Raw genomic sequence first — 18,979 nt, forward strand, 5'->3', positions numbered from 1 at the left:
TGACGGTTTGGATATGGAGGGCAGCACAATGCTTTCCATAACTCAATGGATAAAGAGGGTCCAGGGAATGGCATCCACAAGAGAAAGGGTCTTCAAGTCTGCCTCTGCCTACCGTAAGCCCTGCACAGAGTGAGCTGAAACCAACAAGAGGACACTTCTCCAGGGGCTACTGAGGCGGCTTTCAGATGCACTTAGAGAAGAGTCCCCATGTCTTCCTCAGACATCAGGAGCTGGCCAGGCCCCTGCCCTGAATCCAGACTGTGTTGTATGAAGCCTCCTCCTGAACTTTCCAGACCACCCAAGTTTTCACCTTCTGTGGTGTAAGGGGACAATGGCAAGTTGTTTTTCTGATTTAAAAAGCTTGACCTGCAAGCACCTTTGTGGAGACAGGACTCCCTCTTTGAGTAGCTCAAGGATACTTACTGAAACCCTCTCCCCGCCCTCCACCAACCCCTTAAAGGCACTATCACAGCTTTTGGAGAGTCACCTTCCCCAGATGCTGTATGCTATCTGTTCTATCTTTCAATGAATAAATGGCAATCTTATTCATCCACTCTGGGAAAGAGAGCCAGGGCTGAAGGATCCACTGATAATGAACAACATTTACAAGGGTCTAGCACCTGGATTACATGTGTAGTTCCCACATTAGCCAGTTTGTTCTAAATACGGAAATTCTTAACTTCTTTTTCTCCCAGAATAATACACACTCAGCAATTATCTCTAGAACTCACCACTGAAACAATTCTTCATTAAAACCTGAAGAATGTGATGCCTCAGCACTGCTGGCTCCAAAAGGGGACAGATATTCTTATCTAGTGGTGTCTTACCAGACCCTGCGGGCTTGGCAGCTGGAGAAGCCTGTTCACTATGTCACTAGGAACCTCTCTGTCCATGGAAGGGTTTTTCCAGCTGCAGGAAGCCTATGCTGGGAAGGGGAATGCTGACCTGGCTCCTTTTTATAAGTATCTAATCACCAAAGAGAGTGCTATCAAAATGTAGTCCCCTTTTCTTTGTTAAAAAAAATCTGAGTAGGTTTTCTAAGCAGTACCCAAGGCAACTTCCTGCCGTCTCCATGGTGCCAAAGATGGCGGTGCCTTTTACCTTGATAGTGGTGGATGGATTGAACATGCTCATAATTACAATTTAGAGCGGGAAGGGTTTTAGGTAAAGTGTTTGTGATGGGTCAGTGCAAACTTTTAGAGGTGCTGAAGATGTGAGTCTGCAACCCAAGGGTGAAGTGTGTTTTTTTCTTGTCTCTGTCTGTGACAGCAAGAAGGGAGAAATAAAAGGAAGATTTGCCAAGAGTGCAGTACAAAGGGATATGCCATTATTTTTGTTGACATGGGTAAATGTTCCAACGTGTATACTGAGTGTAAAGAGGGGTAACAAAAGTATGTGTTCAGTTTGATACTAATTTTTGTTAAAAGACACATATTCCTGCATTGAAAGAAGTCTGGAAATACATATCCCAAAATGCCAACTGGGGCTTCCTTGAGTAGTGGTAAAACAGGCTATATTAATTTTCTTCCATTTTAAAGTCTATATACTCTAATTTATCTGCAACAATAAAGTATTAGTTGTGTTATTAAGGATAAATGTGTGTGTGTTAGGACAGACTACGCCAGTGAGTCTGAGTCTACTGTGGTCTCTTTTGTACGCTCCAGGGTGGAGACGGACCAGGGGCTGGAAACAGAGCTGGAGCCCCTGAGCGTGTTTTCCAAAAGAAGCACCTTGTCAACAAATTCTCATAGTATTTAACATTACTAACGTTAAAAAAGAATGTCAGTACAATGGAAGGCAAGGTTTTGAGACTGGGATATTGTTCTCATCCCACTCTCCATCTGGTCTCAGCTCTGGGATATTAGAATCCAGCTGTGCCTCTGAATGCACGCATGGGCAAGGGCGTCAGGGTGACTACCGCCAAGATGCACCTTTTTTAAAATTTTTTTAAAGAGAAGATGTACCTTTCTAGCTTAAGAGGGAAGAGAAGAAACTGCTAGCCTGTACCTCAAATGGCACCTCACAGGCTGTCACAAACTGGGAAAACCTGACCCTCATTACCCCATCTTTAGAAAATTTTATCTTATGGCCTGGTATCAGGAGGAGTCAACAAACCTGCTGGAAAAGGTGGTCCCACCTAAGGGTGTATGTGCAATGGGGATCTGGGATGGGGATTCATGATGGAGAGTCTCTGTCACACGAGCCTCAGCCCATGTATCTCCTTTTACCCTCACTTCCTTAGAACATGGTAAAATGTATGAAATAACGCTTCTGGCTCAAAGCTTTGAGAAGGATGGAGAGAGGAGGTTATGGATAGCCAGTCACGGATTACACACAGGAGACTGTGCAAGTGGTACCCCAGGTACCCAGACACTGAACTGGCTTTTTTTATCCATTGCCAGCTGGCCTTGCAATATGCAGCTGTTAAACAAACAAACAAAAAAGAATTCACATTTAATTAGACGAATCTGTGCTCTATAACTTGTCCATTTTTTTTTTCTTCTAGAGCCAGAGTGTCTGTTATTTCTTTGCAATTTCAGGAGTTATGAAATGATTCATGGTTTTGTTGGAGCTGAAGTCAACCAAAACCATTCATAATTGTGAACAATCTCTGTTATTGTTAGAGGGAAATGCCAAGGCATCTGCGCTTCCCAAAAACACATGGGGGAGAATTCCAGTTTGGAAATGGAACGGCTGTGTTTTTCCCCCTAGAGTTAAATTTACCCAGATGAATTTCCAGGGAGACTGTTGCATTCTCCTGGCTGGCAGAGTGGCGGTGGCCACCAGGATGTGTGATTTCTCCCCTCTCCCTCCTCTGTCAGAAACAGGGCATCCGTGTTATAACACTCTGCACACTGTTAAGTACCCATTAAATGCCTGTCTCCCCGCCAAGAGGGTAGGATTCATGAAAGTAGGATCACATCTGTCTTATTCATCCCAACATGTACTCTATGCCTTGCACACAAGTAAGTGCTTAATAAATGTCTGTTGGAAGACTGCACAAACCCCACTAGGCTAATGTCACTACTCTTTAGTTCTTTGATTTTTCATATTTATCTGCATTGGGTGATAATGTCTACAGCTATAAGAGAGACCAATCTAAACACAAAGGAGAGCAAAGAATAAAATGATGATGATGATAGCAAATATTCTGTGAGTGCTCCCTATGTTCCAGCAACATGGTAATGAGCACTTTATGTACAGCATACAACTCAATCCTCACAACAACTCTATAAATTAGGTCCTATTAGTACTCCCATCTTCTGGATGAAGTAACAGACGCCCAGATAAATTGTATAAACTTTTCCAAGATCACCCAGCAGTAAGTGGCAGTACTAGACACAGACACCCAAACGCATGAGCCCACACACTCCAACAATGCCGTCGGCCAACGTGCTTCTGGAGAAGATTCTTGAGAGTCCATCGGACTGCAAGGAGATCCAACCAGTCCATCCTAAAGGAGACAAACCCTGAACATTCACTGGAAGGACTGAGGCTGAAGCTGAAGCTTCAATACTTTGGTCACCTGGTGCAAAGAGCCGACTCACTGGAAAAGACCCTGATGCTGGGAAAGACTGAAGGCAGGAGGAGGAGGAAGAGACAGAGGTTGAGGTGGTTAGATAGCATCACCGACTTAGCGGACATGTGTTTGAGCAAACTCAGGGAGATAGTGAAGGACAGGGAAGCCTTGCATGCTGCAGTTCATGGGGTCGAAAAGAGTCAGGCATGACTGAGCGACTGAACAACAACAAAGTACTTCTGACTGCCTTTTCCAGAATGTTTTCAGAATCTGAAAATACTTAATGGTGTTAAAACTTGAGTCTCCATGGATGAGGCTAACTCTCAGAAACGAAGATAAATCATTCAAAGCCATAAGGTGCGTGATGATCACAGAGGACCACTGAGTTTGGGAACAAAGCTGCTTGTGTGACTACAGTGCCAGGAGAGCCAGTTTGCTCTGGTGAGTCATGAACCAGCTTGGAAAGGTCACTCCAGGAGAGAAGTAACACATTATAGTGAAACACAGCACTCGACTGGGAATTAGGAGGTTTGTTTGCAGGAGAACCAAAGGCTGGTACTTCATTTCTCTGACCTTAGCCAATTAAAGTGACCAGGCTGGCCTGAATCAATGCTGCTCAGACATATTTGGCAGTCACTGCTGGGAATCTCTAAGGTCCCCAAGAAGGGCACCTCTACTTGCCCTTCTTTTCTTCCAAACTACTACTGACAGTGAGTTCCATGGGCTGAAACTGAATGATATATACTTGTGTGTGTGTGGTGGGGAAATAAACAAGGTACAATTTAACAGAGTCTCCCTTTTCTCCAACATGATCCATCTTGCAAGTCCTGCCTATGGTTAGATTCTTCAATTTATACTACAGTGAGTATTTCCATACTCTTAACTTCTTCTCCTTAAAGTAGATCAATGCGGATTTGCCAGTAAACGTCCATCAGTTTGGCAATTTCAGAAAAGACCTAGGAAGCCGTGATGGGAGAACACTGTTTCCACTTTACTTGAGAAGTAAAGATTGGCTGCCTGAACTCAAGGGGAGACTTGGGCCGACAACGTCTATATCTTAAGACTGAGGTTTAGCTTCCCTGTGTCAAAATGTACCATGACTCAAAAGAGTCACCATCTCAGATAAAAAACAGGATAGTCTTTTTTTTTTTTTTTGACCGTGCACTGTTTGGCATGTGGGACGTCAGTTCCCCAACCAGGGATGGAACCGGTGCCACCTGCATTGAAAGCACAGCGTCTTAGCCACTGGACCGCCGCTGCTGCTAAGTCATGTCAGACGTGTCCGACTCTGTGTGACCCCACAGACGGCAGCCCACCAGGCTCCCATCCCTGGGATTCTCCCGGCAAGAACGCTGGAGTGGGTTGCCATTTCCTTCTCCAATGCGTGAAAGTGAAGTTGCTCAGTCGTGTCCGACTCTCTGCGACCCCACAGACGGCAGCCCACCAGGCTCCCATCCCTGGGATTCTCCCGGCAAGAACACTGGAGTGGGTTGCCATTTCCTTCTCCAATGCGTGAAAGTGAAGTTGCTCAGTCGTGTCCGACTCTTTGCGACCCCATGGACTGTAGCCTACCAGGCTCCTCCGGCCATGGGATTTCCCAGGCAAGAGTACTGGAGTGGGTTGCCATGGCCTTCTCCACTAGGAAGTCCTAAACAGGGCAGTCTTGATCTCCCTTTGTGATGATTTCAAATGAAAGAAAGAGACTCACTCAAGTTATGCACATAAAGTGTCACTCCATTTCCCCTCTTATTTTACATATGACCATAAGATCCCCACAGGTCAAGTGATGAAGATAAATATCTAACCTCCCGCCAGAATCAATGCACATTCATCTTAGTCCAACAGGGCAAGTGCCTAGCTGTAAGGTGAGGTTACCCCAGCAGAGAGCTGGGTGCTGGCGGAGAGGGTGAAGGACACAGAGGCTGCAGTCTGCACAGTAGAACAGCCAGGGAGGCCAGAGGAGGGTGGGGCATACTCTACACACACTTCCATCACAATCCCATGGAGATAGAGAGTTCTCTCCTGGTAAGTAACCCACCGTAAGCACTACCTTTGGAGATGAGCTTTAGATTGGAGCATGCTGTAAAGGGCGCTTCAGGTGGCCCAGTGGTAAACAATCCGCCTACAATGCAGGGTTTGATTCCTGGAGAAGGAAATGGCAACCCACTCCAGTATTCTTGCCTGGGAAATTCCACGGACAGAGGAACCTGGCCAGGCTATAGTCCACAAAGAGTCAGATCACAGAGAGCTGGACACAACTTAGCAACTAAACAACAACAATATGCTCTAAACGAGCCGAGGGGAAATGGGGTGTGGGCAGAGGCTGTCAGACTGGAGGCTGCTCACTCAGGCCGCCCTCCAGGTGTCCCAGCGCTCTCTACATCCTTGTGGTCTCTGCGGGCATTAGCTTCCTCATCTGTAAACGGGCCAGGCTGCACACTCTTCTAGGCTCCATCTTCTCTAAGAGTAAGTCTCAATCCATCTCAAGTTTCTGGATGATCTACACAGACTGAGCTTTTCAGTAACATCCTAAAGCCCCCTGTGATCAGAGGGGAGTGCTGAATTTCTCTAAGGGAGCCAGATGATAGGATAAAGAATGTACCTCCATCATCAGCATTCAGAAGGCTGAGCTTAATACCTTCTCCCCCATCTCCAAAGGCACCCTGAGAGCTGTGAGTTGTGGCAAGGCATCTCTGCCTGGTCAGAGAATGGTGTCATTTCTAGAACTCAAGCACGGGTGCCACATTTAAACTCTCTGATGGGTCAGGTGAGGGGTGTCAAGGGAGAGACACAAATCACATTTTCTGGGCAAGCAGGTGGCTGAACATTAGCTAGCCAGGTGCAGGCCAGCTGCAGATGGCTGTGTGCTCACCACCCCAAGGGAGACAGGTCTCTGACTCAGACAACGGTGGGGAGAGAGCAAGGTGGTTTCCTTGGCTTCTAAGGCTGGGGTGTGCTCTCCTGGAGCATCTGTGAGTTTGGAAAGGGCCCCCTGCATATCCCTGGTGATCACTAGAGCAGGAGTCTTGTGGGGAGGGTAGAGGGGACGGGGTAGAGGGGTCAAGTCTGGACCTCAGAACTCCTAGCCCCTCACAGAACACCCTCTGGGTTCGAGAAGCAAGCAAGCCCAGGACTGGGAAAATGGAAGCTGCAGAGCTGAGAGCTGAGTCAGTGCTGAAATGGCTCACAGGTGCATCCAGGCGTCCGTCTTTGGTCAGAGCGCCCTGAACTGGCCATCAGAACCCCATGGGAGGGCCCGAGGAACTTCAGGCCTGGCTGAATCACAGTAACCTCTCTTTCCGGCTACACTTCCTGAGAGACAGCATTCAGCAGCAGGCCACCCCCTCCCCGGAGACCTGCACCCATAAGACTGGGCCATAAGTCTCCCCAGCCTGAGGACAATTCTGGGCCAGGGGCCAAGGCCATGGACCTGGCAGGTCACATAAGCTTGACTCAGGCCTTTGCCGCTCCCTGAATAGACTGGTTGCTACTGGGGCCTCCAGCCAGAGAGGGTGGGCCAGGGGTGTGACCACCCACTTCCGGCTGGAGCAGAGACCGGCTGGGTTGGGCCACTCACAGTCCTCAGAAGTCCCTAACTCTGGGAGAACCCTGGCTCTGTCAGGAGTAACAACAAAGTGGGTGTAGATGTCTGGATAGAATGGAGTGGAGTTAACATCCCAGCCCAGGAGACAGGCAGAGCTTAGGTAACTGAAGGCAGAGAGCGGCCAGGGGCAAATCAATAACACACTTCCCAGCAGAGCCCAGTCGACACAGCGTCTGCACTGCTTGTTTTGGTCCAGTGCCTTGGTTTTGTTTTCTCAAGAGAGGGTAAAGTCAACACCAGCAGGCCAAGGGTTCGCATGCCACTTTGTCGTGCCAACTCACAGAGGAGGGAACAAATGTGGTGCCTTTGGTGGGCTAGGATATCAAAGGGGCCAAGGGGCTCTGGGGCCCCCTTGGACAGTCGGGGGTGCTTTTGCCTCCCACCCCTCACTCCACACCTGGCAGCAAATTTCTGGTGATGGCCCTCCCTAGGTAAGCAGTTCTCCTGCTGAACACTCTCCGGCTGGGACAAACACAGACCTCGCGTAGTCACCAAGAATAGAAATCCACGAGGCTTGGAACCTTGAGGCCCGCAACGTTCAGATGACACCACTACCTTCCAGGAAATCACCTCCCGCTCCACTTCTGGGTTCCCCGCTGTGACCTGCATCCTCTCATTTGTGGGCCGGAAGGACAAGGCAGAAGAGACAACCGCCCTGCCCCATGGAAGGCTGCTCACTTGTACCCGGGGGCCTGCTCTGCTGGAATCTGACTCTCAGAAAGGTGCTCTGCTCTCTACACAGGGCAGGCCATGTGTTCGTTTTCTCAGGCGTTCAACCGGCATCTTTACCAAATAATCACCAACTCTGTGCCAGCCCCTGCTCTAGACACCGGGGGGACAGAAGTGAACAGAACACAGCTGCGGCTGAAGCAGAGCCCTCAATGCAGGGGTGATTAACAGGGGCGCTCTCAGTAAGCCCTGGCTTCACACCGGATACCACCTAAATGCTCGACGTGGATCCTGTGTAACCCTCAAGACAACCGTAGGCTCACAGACCCTACTAAGAGCATCCCACTTAACAGGGGAGGAAACAGAGAGACAGAAGTTAACGTCCCATGAGGATGGCAGGACTGAGAACCACTTAACGCTCTGACGCTCTGACTCCTGAGCTATGTGAGCATCACTGATGCCATTTCCCGACGGGGAATTCTTTTTGGCCTGTCTTGAAAGCCATTTGTGTAGAGAACTTGTTTTACTCACGAAATGGAAAGTGCCTGTGGGCTTTCTTAGGACAATAAAAACAGAATCACAGGATATAAAAAAGAGGGGATATCTTTGTGAAGCTTTCTTCTGTCCTTCCAGTTAGAGGCAGCAAAAGGCTGGTCAGAGGGCACCCCACCCCTTTTGAAAAGGCCTTATGACCTATTTTTGAAAATATATTTTTACTATTAAATCTGGAAGAAAAAAAAAAACAACAGGAGAGTATAAACAGCAAAAGCTGGACACCACCTTGTTAAGTGATTTAGTTAGTCTGTGGTTGGATGAAGACCAGCTCTGAGAGAGGCCAGCAGTTTTTCATGTAGAAAGAGTTCTGAGGTCAAACAAGTGTGGGAAACTCTGAATTATACACAAGGAGCTGCTGGGTTGTTTTTTTTGTTTGTTTGTTTGTTTTTTTAACTACAGAACCTCTCAGAGCATCTAATAAGTTAAAGGCCACTGTGTCTCTCCAAGACAGGGATGCAGGAGGTAGCATTTTCTCACTTGACTGTGCAACGGTATCAGGGGCAGGCGTAGAAAAAAGGCTCAGGAAACCAGAATTCCAGGAAATATGAACCTGGGAGACACCCGACTCAATGGAACCACTTTCTCTGCCAGAAGTCCCATTTTTCTTACTGGGCACAAGTTTTGAAGATGCATGAATTTCCTCCAGCAACTATGCCAGAGTTACAAGTCTTCAGTGGGTCAAGCATGTTAGAGTAGATATCAGGAGGTCCTTGCCAGGCTTTGGGGGACTTTTTTAAACAGGGGAGGTTGTAGGAGAGAGGGAACATCAAATGATCAGCAGTACTAGAGAACTTTAAAAAAAAGTGAGAGAGAAGGGTCTAGTCTAGGTTCTGCAACTGTCTTGCTATAAGTGCCCTTTAGATAGGGTCTTTACCCACTCTGGCCATCGGGCCCCACTCACCCTTCTGCAATAGATGGGAAAGGACCAGATGGTCTGGGGGGCCCCTCCAACTCCCATGTTGTATTTCTCCCTCTGACCTGTCACCGGGAGAAGTGCCAGTGGACAGCGCTGGGGAGGACACTGTAGCTGAGACACACGTGTCTCCTGAGAAGGTGAGACCCGGCACCAGGGGCCCTGCCCTACAGAGTGGGAAGGGCATCACGCCTAAAAGGAGCAGAGGCCCCTATGGAAATATAGGCTGGGCCAGTAGGGAACCTAAAACACTCAACCTCAGATGCCAGCACCGAGCACTGAGCCTGGTGATTCTGGAAAGAATCACAGACGACCGCCTTGAAGCAGCTCCGAGCGTTCTGTGTTTGGAGTTGTTCAGGTGGTTCAGAGGGCAGGGCACATCCTCTCTCTTCCAGGATCTGGTCCCAATCCCCACCCCTGTCGCTGCCTCTCCTCCCCAGCACCCCCTGCTCCCTCCCAGCCCATCAGCACCTTCACGTGCTCCAAAGCCCCTAGGACCCGCACACTGCCTTCCCAACCATTCCCATCTTCACAGGACCCTCGCACTGTACCCCGTCCTTCCTATTCGCCCACTCCTTCTTTTATTCAGTCAACAAATACTTAATAAGCACACAGAGCATGCCAGGTACTCTTCCAGGCTGTGGGGATACAGCAGTGAACAAAACAGATCTGCACTGGATTCTCAGGGAATGTATGTTCTAGAGAAGGAAAACAGAAAATGACAAGCACGTGAGAGGTGGTCATAAGTGAAGAATTAAAGCAGGGTATGGGAACAGTGAGAGATGAAGAATGCTCTTTTAAAAGGGAGAGTATCATGGAAGGCCTCTTGGAGGAGGTGACATTTAGGCAGAGACCTCAATGAAGGGAATCATTCTGGAGCAGGGAGTGATTCTGCACCGAGCCCACCTCCAGACTGTTCTCAAAGCCAGAGTGTCAGGAGACCTAGCCATGGAGAGGTCTGAACAGGGACCAACCAAGCCCTTCACAGAGAGAAAGTCACACTGCCCAGGTCACAGCAACACCCTCTTTATGGACCTGAACATTCCACTCTCCGCCCCTCTCACTGTGTCTCTGGGACCTGGCTTTGTGATGGATCCATGGGGAGGAGGTTAACCAGACAGGAAAAGAGAACAGAAAGTCAGCTCTTTCCCAGCAGAGAGAGATACTCAGGGCCCCCAGTCCACAGCCCTGGACTGTGAGATTGCAGACTGGCAGATGACAGTGGGGTGGGGCTTCCCTGTCTGTCTCCGGGTCTCAGTTTCCCATCTGTGAAATGCGAAGGTTAAAGGGTCTCTAAGAGCTCTTCCGGTCCTAAACCACGGTGTGGCTCCGGACTGGCACGGACTGAGTTTCCAGGAAGAGGCAAAGACACAGAGTGGAGAAACGCTGTCTAAGAGTCAGAGGAACGCCGGCACTCCCACACCGGAGAAGACGATCAGAAAAGCAGTCACGGAAGCATTAACCCACAAAAGAGGCCCTTCTGGGAGGCCCTCGGCTCTCCAACATCAAAGTCTTGTGGGCCAAGTCTCAATGGTCCATTTCATCCTCTGGACCATTTCGTGCTCTGGTCCATTTCGTGCTCTGGACCTCTAGTTTATATAAAACAGACTCTAAAGGTTATTCCGACAGCTTCAGGGATATTTCATATTCTCTCCGCCCACTCTCTGACTGGGGATGAAGGGCAGAGCTATAAAATCTGCTTGAGAGGCAACCCCTTATCAGGGGGCCGGCAAGGCACTGTTTGCTGAAGGCCCTGTCCGCCCAGGTGCAGCCACCATGCAGGTCTGAAACAACAGATGGCCCGGGCTTGGAAGTGAACATGCTGTCTCCTCTGGACAGGCCGTGTTTACCCAGGGACAAGTGGCATGAGATCCCGCTGAGGGCTGTGCCAGAGACCGGGCCTCACACCAGGTGCCACTGGGCCCCTGCACATGGCTGAATGTCCCCTGGGTGCACAAAACTCACACCAGGAGCTTACCACCCACGAGCTGAACACAGAGCAGCAGTTTTAATTGGAGTTTTAAAAAAATTACAAAATGGAGGTTGCTAGATAATGAAAAGCATCATTTTTATAGTAAAAAGGGGCATTTGTTTTACAATATAAAGGCAAAACAAAAATTCACATTAATCTTTTAAAATGAAAAGCGAGACATCAAAGAATCTCTGAGCTTGCTTCAGGTAGATGCCCTTTGACCTTCCTGTGTGCACACTCGCCAGCCTCTTCCACAAGGGCTGCTGCTAAGTCGCTTCAGTCGTGTCTGACTCTTTGTGACCCTATGGACTGTAGCCCTCCAGGCTCCTCTGTCCACGGGAGTCTCCAGGCAAAAATACTGGAGTGGATTGCCATGCCCTCCTCCAGGGGATCTTCCCGACCCTGGAATCGAACCTGTGCCTCTTAAACCTCCTGTATTGGTAGGCAGGTTCTTTACCTCTAGCGCCACCTGGGATGGCACCACTAGTACCGCCTGGCATGGTTCTTAATCACAAAGGCTACTTGGTAGAAAAACCTGACAAGCTTTAGGGGTACAAATGCTTGGGCTATCTTTCATTCCACTGATGCTCTCTGGGTGTCTGAACTGTGCCCCATGGGTTTGGGCATTCTGGAGTTAGTTGCACTTGAGATTCTGTTCAGACCTCTTTGTGGCCAGGTTCTGACACTCTGAAACCCAGGGCAACTGACTTTGAGAACAATTTGGAGGTGGGCTCAGAGCAGAATCACTCTTAGTCAGAAACAAACTTGAGGCTCAGAATCTCAAGTTTAAAATCTGTAAAATGCAGATAATGAATTTACCGCAATGGGTTATTGTTAAGATTAAATTCTTTCTTTTTACCTACCTAGCTAACCATCTTCTCCTAGAACAGCACCTGGTAGTCAGCAGAGATTCAATTACTGGCAGCTCCTGACCCTTAACCATGGTTAAAGGCGACAGTGATGTTTTCCATCAAAGCAGACACCCCTTAGAACAATTCTACTTCTACCCTCTAAATCCTCCTTTCAAGTATTAAAGTTATTGGTTCTTTCTCCTCCATCACAAAAGTGCACCAAGCAACATTACATTACATAGAGGAGGTTAATTCATTCAACCAACGATTATTTATTGAGTTCCTACTGTGTGCCAGGCACACCACAGAGAACAACAGACAACCCCCGCTCCCCTGGAACACAGGTGGGGGAAGACAGCAAACAAACCAGATATATAAACACTGCAGGTAGCAGTGAGGACTTCTAGGAGCTACAAGCAGGGTGAAGGGGAGGGCTGGGATCTACCATAGGATGGGGTGGGGAGGCGGTTCTGAAAAGAACCTAGAAAGTGACATTTGCACAGACCTGAAGGAAGGGAGCCAGTGAGGCGAGGAGATGTGCGCACAGCATGCAGGTGATTAATAAGCAGACCTGAGACTCGGCACCCAGGATTCTGATGCCCTGGTGCTCTTCCGGTTGCATGAGCTCTAGGCTGGCAAGAGGGAGGGACGATACCAACGGGACCCATAGGGGCGTAGGAGAAAGTGTTATCATTTCCAGTTATCATTTGTACTTAACATTTCTATTTGTCCTTAAGTATCTTAATATACCTAATATAAAAATACACCCACTGCCGGGACCCATGGGGGCATAGGAGAAAGTGTTATTATTTTTACTTAACTTTTCTATTTGTCCTTAAGTATCTCAATATACATAATATTAAAATACACCTATTGGGGATGCAGACTTAAACACGTTTTACTAAAAAGATGTTTTTTCTGCAGGCCGAATGTGAAATGCCTGCAGAGCCCTGCTGCTTGAGAGGTCAGCCTCCAACTACCCTCGGTCCAGCCTGCCTGGGGCTCTGACCAAGTCCTGGGATCTCTCGCCTCCGGTTGCACTTGGAATGCAAGAACCTGCCCAGATGGAGGCAGGCTGGCCTCCCTCCCTGGCTCAGGCAAGTGCCGTCGGCTCCAGAGCAGTGTGCAGGGCCACCTGGTCATGCCAGCTCTGGGGGGTGGCGCCTTCCCGTCAATCCTGCTGTGCCGCTCGGGTAACCCGGCCCAGCACGGCCCTCTTGATTCAGGGGAGCCAGGCAGATGCAGCCACGGCAGCCGGCTGTGCGTTCCTCTCAGCTCCTCCCTGGAGCTTCACTCAGCACCAGCCGTGCCGGGTGATGCTCAAGTGCACCATGTCATTGATTATATCACCAGCAAGACAGGCCAGAAGGCTGTGAACGGAGACAAACAGTGCCCCCATGCCTCATTTTGTTAGCAAATTAATAACAGCAGTATTGCCGGGGTGGGACAGTTTCAGCTTTTACTGACTCAAATGATCACAATTTCTCAGTGCTCAAGAACAGGGTGACTTTGTGGCTGGCTCTGGAAGGGAGCCACTGAACGTGCAAATCAAACACCCCTGACACCCTGGGGGCAGGCTCAGGCGTGGGGGTCGGGACAGGAGCCTGGCGGCTCACTCCAAACCAAGAGGCCCTGTGGAGGCCCCCACAGCTGCGTTCCTCCTGAGCAAGGGACACCACAATGCCTCCAGGGCCAAGCCAGCAACGTGTGCAGAGCAGCCAGGTGGTGACACAGGAGGGAATGGAGGAGCCTGTTGGTGGCAGCGGAGAGCACACTCTCATCTAAGGCAATTACGTCTTTCTATTTTTTTTTTAGGCCAATAAAACAAAATGATTCAAACTGGAAAAGCTCCCCCTTGTCAAAAAACCCCACCCCATACAACACAGCCAAAGGCGGGGTGGTCAACCCTATTGTAATCTCTAGCCTGAAGACTGTTCCAAAACATTCTAAAGACCCACTTGCTACATTCTAAGAAGAGTAGTGTAGAGCTGAGGATGGGCTGGTTTCTGCAGCGGTTAGACTCTTGGGGCAGCATCAAACCAGTTCAGTTCAAACTCAGCTCTGCCATTCACTGGCTGTGCAACCTCACTTCAATTTTTTTGGCCCCTTTTGTTGTTCTGTACATGAAGAAGAAACCAGCAAACTCACAGATACATTCTGGAAGGACTAGCATTTAAATGAGATAACGCATGCAACTGCCCAGAACTTACAAAACAGATGTCTAGTATGATGTTGTTGTTGTTTAGTAACTAAGTTCTATCTGACTCTTTGGGACCCCATGCACTGTTGCTCGTCAGGCTCCTCTGTCCATGGAATTCTCCAGGCAAGAATACTGGAGTGGGTAGCCACTCCCTTCTCCAGAGGATCTTCCCAACTCAGGGATCAAACCTGGATCTCTGGCATTGCAGGCAGACTCTTTACCACTGAGCCACCAGGGAAGCCGGTCTAATATAATGCATGCATCTAAAATTTAACATGGCCAGAAAAGAACCACTACCGCCACTGCTGTCCCAGCCTCTTTCTCTCGACCTCTGGTCTTTCCCAGCTCCATGGACGGCATCACTGCCACCCAGACACTCAGACCAAAGACCATGGGATGCTTCTCAGCAGTTCCCACCTCCTCACCCTCCCATGGCCAAACCCACGAGTGTGCTGGAGCTGGCAAGGACGGGCTCACAGAGGTAACTGTGAGACTGGGAGCCTGAAATCAGCCATGGTGGGGATATTACACCGCAGAGGATGGCCCACGACTAGTGAGGGCTTCCCTCCCACCCCAGCTGGCTTACCGGCATCCCACTGTCCTCATTATACGTAAGCCCGATTCACTCTAGCTCCCAAATAGCCAATTGGTCCCAAATAGCTCCCAAATGGTCAATTACTGACCATTCCAGTAATGTCTCACAGTCCACTACCACACCCCAGGTCCCAGTCGCCACCCCCTCTTAGCCACCTGGAAGACCATAACGGCCCGCTTCCTGTCACCCTGCTCTCTTTTGTGCCTGTCCACCACCACCCTCCCCAGAGCAGCCAGAGTGAACTTTCCAACTACCAATCAGAGCATCTCTCTTCTAATTAACTCCCTCCGACAGCTTCTCAACATGCTCAGAGTAACTTTCTGAGGGCCCTTCCCTCTGCCCTCTCCCACACTCACTGGGCTTTAGTCCTGGCAGCCTTCCCATCTCCAGGTCATCACATGCTCACCCCTGTCCTGTTCCTTCTGTCTGGAAAGTTCTTTCCCCAGGTCTCTGCAGGGCTGCCCCTTTCTCACCACTGGAGTCTAAGCTCAGGTTTCACTCCTTCAGGAAGGCCTCCCTGACCACCTTAGCTAAAGCCACTCCCCAGCTATCCACCATCACACTTCCCTCTCTTATCCTCTGGTTGGCCTTGGGTACTTGCAGCTTACAGTCTGTGTGTTTGTCGGTCTTTCTGAAACGAGAATGGCAGCTCTCTGAGGCTGAGGACCCTGACTCTTTCTCTTACAGCCTCCTTACCAGTGCTGGAGCACTGCACACAGCGTCACTGCTAAGTGGGGCTGCGGTGATGAACCCACTGTTCCGCCCGGCCCCTCTCTGCTAGAATGGACTCCAGCCTCCCAGCAGAAGGCGGGGAAGATGCTCCAGGCCCATCAGATCTGGAGAGAAGGCACACACCTCGGTGCCGACCTGACAACCAAGGGAAGCTCAGATTCAACTAGTTAGAGCCCAAATAACTGCCGCTGCTACCCGCCGGGTGACCAGGGAGTCACCACCTCCCCACCTTCATTTCCCCACCTGCAAGACTAGGAAAATCAAACCTGCCTCAAGGGATCACTGTCAGAGTGAGCGCTGAGCCCAGGCCTGGCACCCAGTAGGGACACACCAGTACCCCTTTCATGGTCCCACCCACAGCACCTTCCGTTCCTCCTGCTACTGCTGACACCATAACACTTGACATGGGCTCCGCAGAAAAGAACAGTCCTGACTTTGCTCAACTCTCCTCCAACAGCCAGACACGATGACAAAGCCCTCATTCCAGTGAGACAGCATAAATGCCACATTCTGCTCTATAGAGACGTTAGCGGCTTTTCCCGTGGCTGCCCCGTGTCAGGGGCGGCCTGGCACGGCAGAGAGCCCGGAGATACCGGGCACCACTCAGCCCGCCTGAGCTGGCTCTTGTGGAGACAGGGGACACCACCAGCTGCCCGGAAAGATCTCATTGGCCGCCGAGCTGCCCTCAGTCTGAGCAGAGCCAGGGAGCTCTGGGAACAACAGTGCATCTCAGTCCTGGAGTTTGATGTGAGTGTTTTCAAATCATCTCTCTGAAAGGGTCTTGAAACCCAGGGTTGTCACCTGGGACCCTGGAGGTGTCCACACGGGTTAGAGATGGTGCAGCCACACCCCAAAGAGCCAAATGGTCCCTGGCCCCATAACACTCTGAGTGAGCAGCCTGAACTCGGGCCCCTTGACTATGCCGTGCAGCTTTATATCAAAGCAAGGGGCACTGATGCAGCGTGAGCGGGTCAGGCATCTGCGTGCTGTCCTACTGCGTCACTGCCTCCAGGAATCTACCGAAGCCTGAGGAACAAACTACAGAAAGGCCTTGCCACAGGCCACCTCCAGGAAGAAAGAATGGGGGCTGTCACTCATCTGTGTCAGATCCTCCCTCCAAGGCTGGACCAGGGGCCAGGGTCAGAGTCAACACCTCTATCCCACAGGACTGGCTGCCAGCTTAGCTGAGACCACAGGGTCTAGAAAGCCCGAGAGAAGTAGACACAGCCCAGTGCCGAGGAGGATGCACTGGTCAGGGACGCACAGGCTCCGTTTTGGGCTCTGCCATTACCTGAGGCATCAAGGGAGGGAGGGCCCTTCCCCATGAAGCCTCGGGTCCCCAGCTATGAACGAGGGGCTGGAACTGGTGACCTCTAAGAGTCCCTCCATCTGTGACACTCTCTGCGTCTGAGGGTACTCATACAATTCATTCTTTCTGGTCCTCGGTCATTCATCCAACCTACCTTCCTTGAGCATCTTTTCTGGGCCAGGCACTGTGTTAGGTACCATGGGGGATGTCAGAGACGAATAAAATGTAGTCCTTTCCCTCAGAGAATTTTGAATCTCATTCCTCGTTAAGAGACTTAACATCTCTTAATTCTGTTTCCTCAATACAAAACAGATGTGGTGACAATTCCCACAACAAAGACCAACGAAGCATTTACTGAGGTGCCTGGACTGAGTATCACAACCCAGAGGCAAGCACCATGCCCTTCCTCGCCTCACAAAACCAGGAGTGAGTGAGTGATAGTCGCTCGGTTGTGTCCAACTCTTTGCGACCCCATGGACTATAGCCCGCCAGGCTCCTCTGGCCATGGGATTCTCCAGGTCAGAATACGGGAGTGGGTAGCCATTTCCTTCTTCAGGGGAAATGGCATACAAAAGCAGGAAGACAAGCCCTTTTCCCTAAGTCACTGTGACAAAGACAGTCACACCCTAATCCCTGGAACCTTTGCAAGGGCTTTGCAGATGTCATTAAGGTTATGGACACTGAGAAGAGGAGATTATCCAGGATTATCCAGATAGGCCCAATCTAATCACATGGGTCCTTAAAAGCAGAGGAGCTCTCCCAATTGGGTCAGAGAGACACGCAGAGCTAGAAGAGGGATCAGAGAGACCCGATGAAGAAGGACTCAACTAGCCGCGTCTGGCTCTGAAAGTGGAGGAAAGGGGCCACGGGCCAACAAGCGCGGTGGCCTCCAGAAGTTAGGGACAGCCCTCAGTTTACATTCAAGAGGAGGAGGGGGACTCCTACAACTGCAAGGAATTGAATTCCACCAACAATACAAAAAGAGCGAGAAATGGATTCTCCCTGCAGACTCCAGAAAGGAACACAGACTGCCAATACCTTGACTTTAGACTGGTGAGACCGGTACCAGACTTCTGACCCAGAGCTTACTAACAGAATATCTGTGTCCTGCTTTAAGTCCATGACACTTTATGGCGATATGGGGGCAGCAGTCATTGAAAACTACTACAGTTGCTACACACTCAGAAGGTACTGGGGCTGGGTGCTGGGGCTTCAAGGTTTGCATTCTATGGGGGACCTTGTGTGTAACAGACACTCAGCCACACTGTGATGCTAGTCTCGTAGAGAACGCATGTCTATGCGTGCTCAGTAGCTCAGTTGTGTCTGACTCTTTTGTGACCCCATGGACTGTAGCCTGCCAGGCTCCTCTGTCCATGGGATTTTTACAGGTGAGAATACTGGAGTGGGTTGCCGCTTCCTCCTCCGGGGGACCTTCCCAACCCAGGGACTGAACCCACGGCTCTTGCACTCCTGCATTAGCAGGCAGATTCTTTACCACTGCGCCACCTGGGAAGCGCCTGGAGAGTGCGTGAGATGATACCAACTCACCACGCCTGGTACACAGCAAGCCCTCAAACTGTGATACTACCGTCACCCTCCTCATCAGCCGTTACAGTCTAGCAGACAAGTGATGCTGCACTGCTTCCCTGCGTTATCAAAAAGGGACTGGACTCCATGCTCTCCTGCTCTCCCTGGACCTGTCTCCTCTGGGTTTACCCTCTGCTCACTCCACGCCTGCATTTCCACCTGAGATGGAAGCGCAGGCTGCCAGGCTCCAGGGTGAGCCTTCGGCAGGGCTGACACATTGCCTGCACACGTGAACAGGGAGAAGACCTCACCCGGCCGTGGCTTTCCCGCTCTTCCTTGGAGGCCACGGATCCAGGGAATGCCAGGGCCCCCGGGCTTGGGGGAGGGGGTGGGCATTCTAATCGAGAGTGTCACATCACCCTGGCTGTAGAGGGGCAAAGCAAACCCCAGGCCCAAGGAAGGGCTTATTTTATGCTCTTATTATTATTTTTTTAAGGGTTTAAGGATACCTTTAGACGGGCAGCCCACCACG

At 50.2% G+C, this 18,979-nt stretch overlaps 1 protein-coding gene across 2 annotated transcripts in view; it reads right to left on the reverse strand.

The window, feature by feature from the left end:
• GNAO1 (G protein subunit alpha o1) overlaps positions 1–18,979 on the reverse strand; it is a 176,513-nt gene that overhangs the window by 125,535 nt on the left and 31,999 nt on the right. The gene's annotated exons all lie outside the window — the stretch shown is intronic.

The sequence above is a fragment of the Dama dama genome, chromosome 4, assembly GCF_033118175.1.
Source record: "Dama dama isolate Ldn47 chromosome 4, ASM3311817v1, whole genome shotgun sequence".
In the NCBI taxonomy this organism is placed as follows: domain Eukaryota; kingdom Metazoa; phylum Chordata; class Mammalia; order Artiodactyla; family Cervidae; genus Dama; species Dama dama.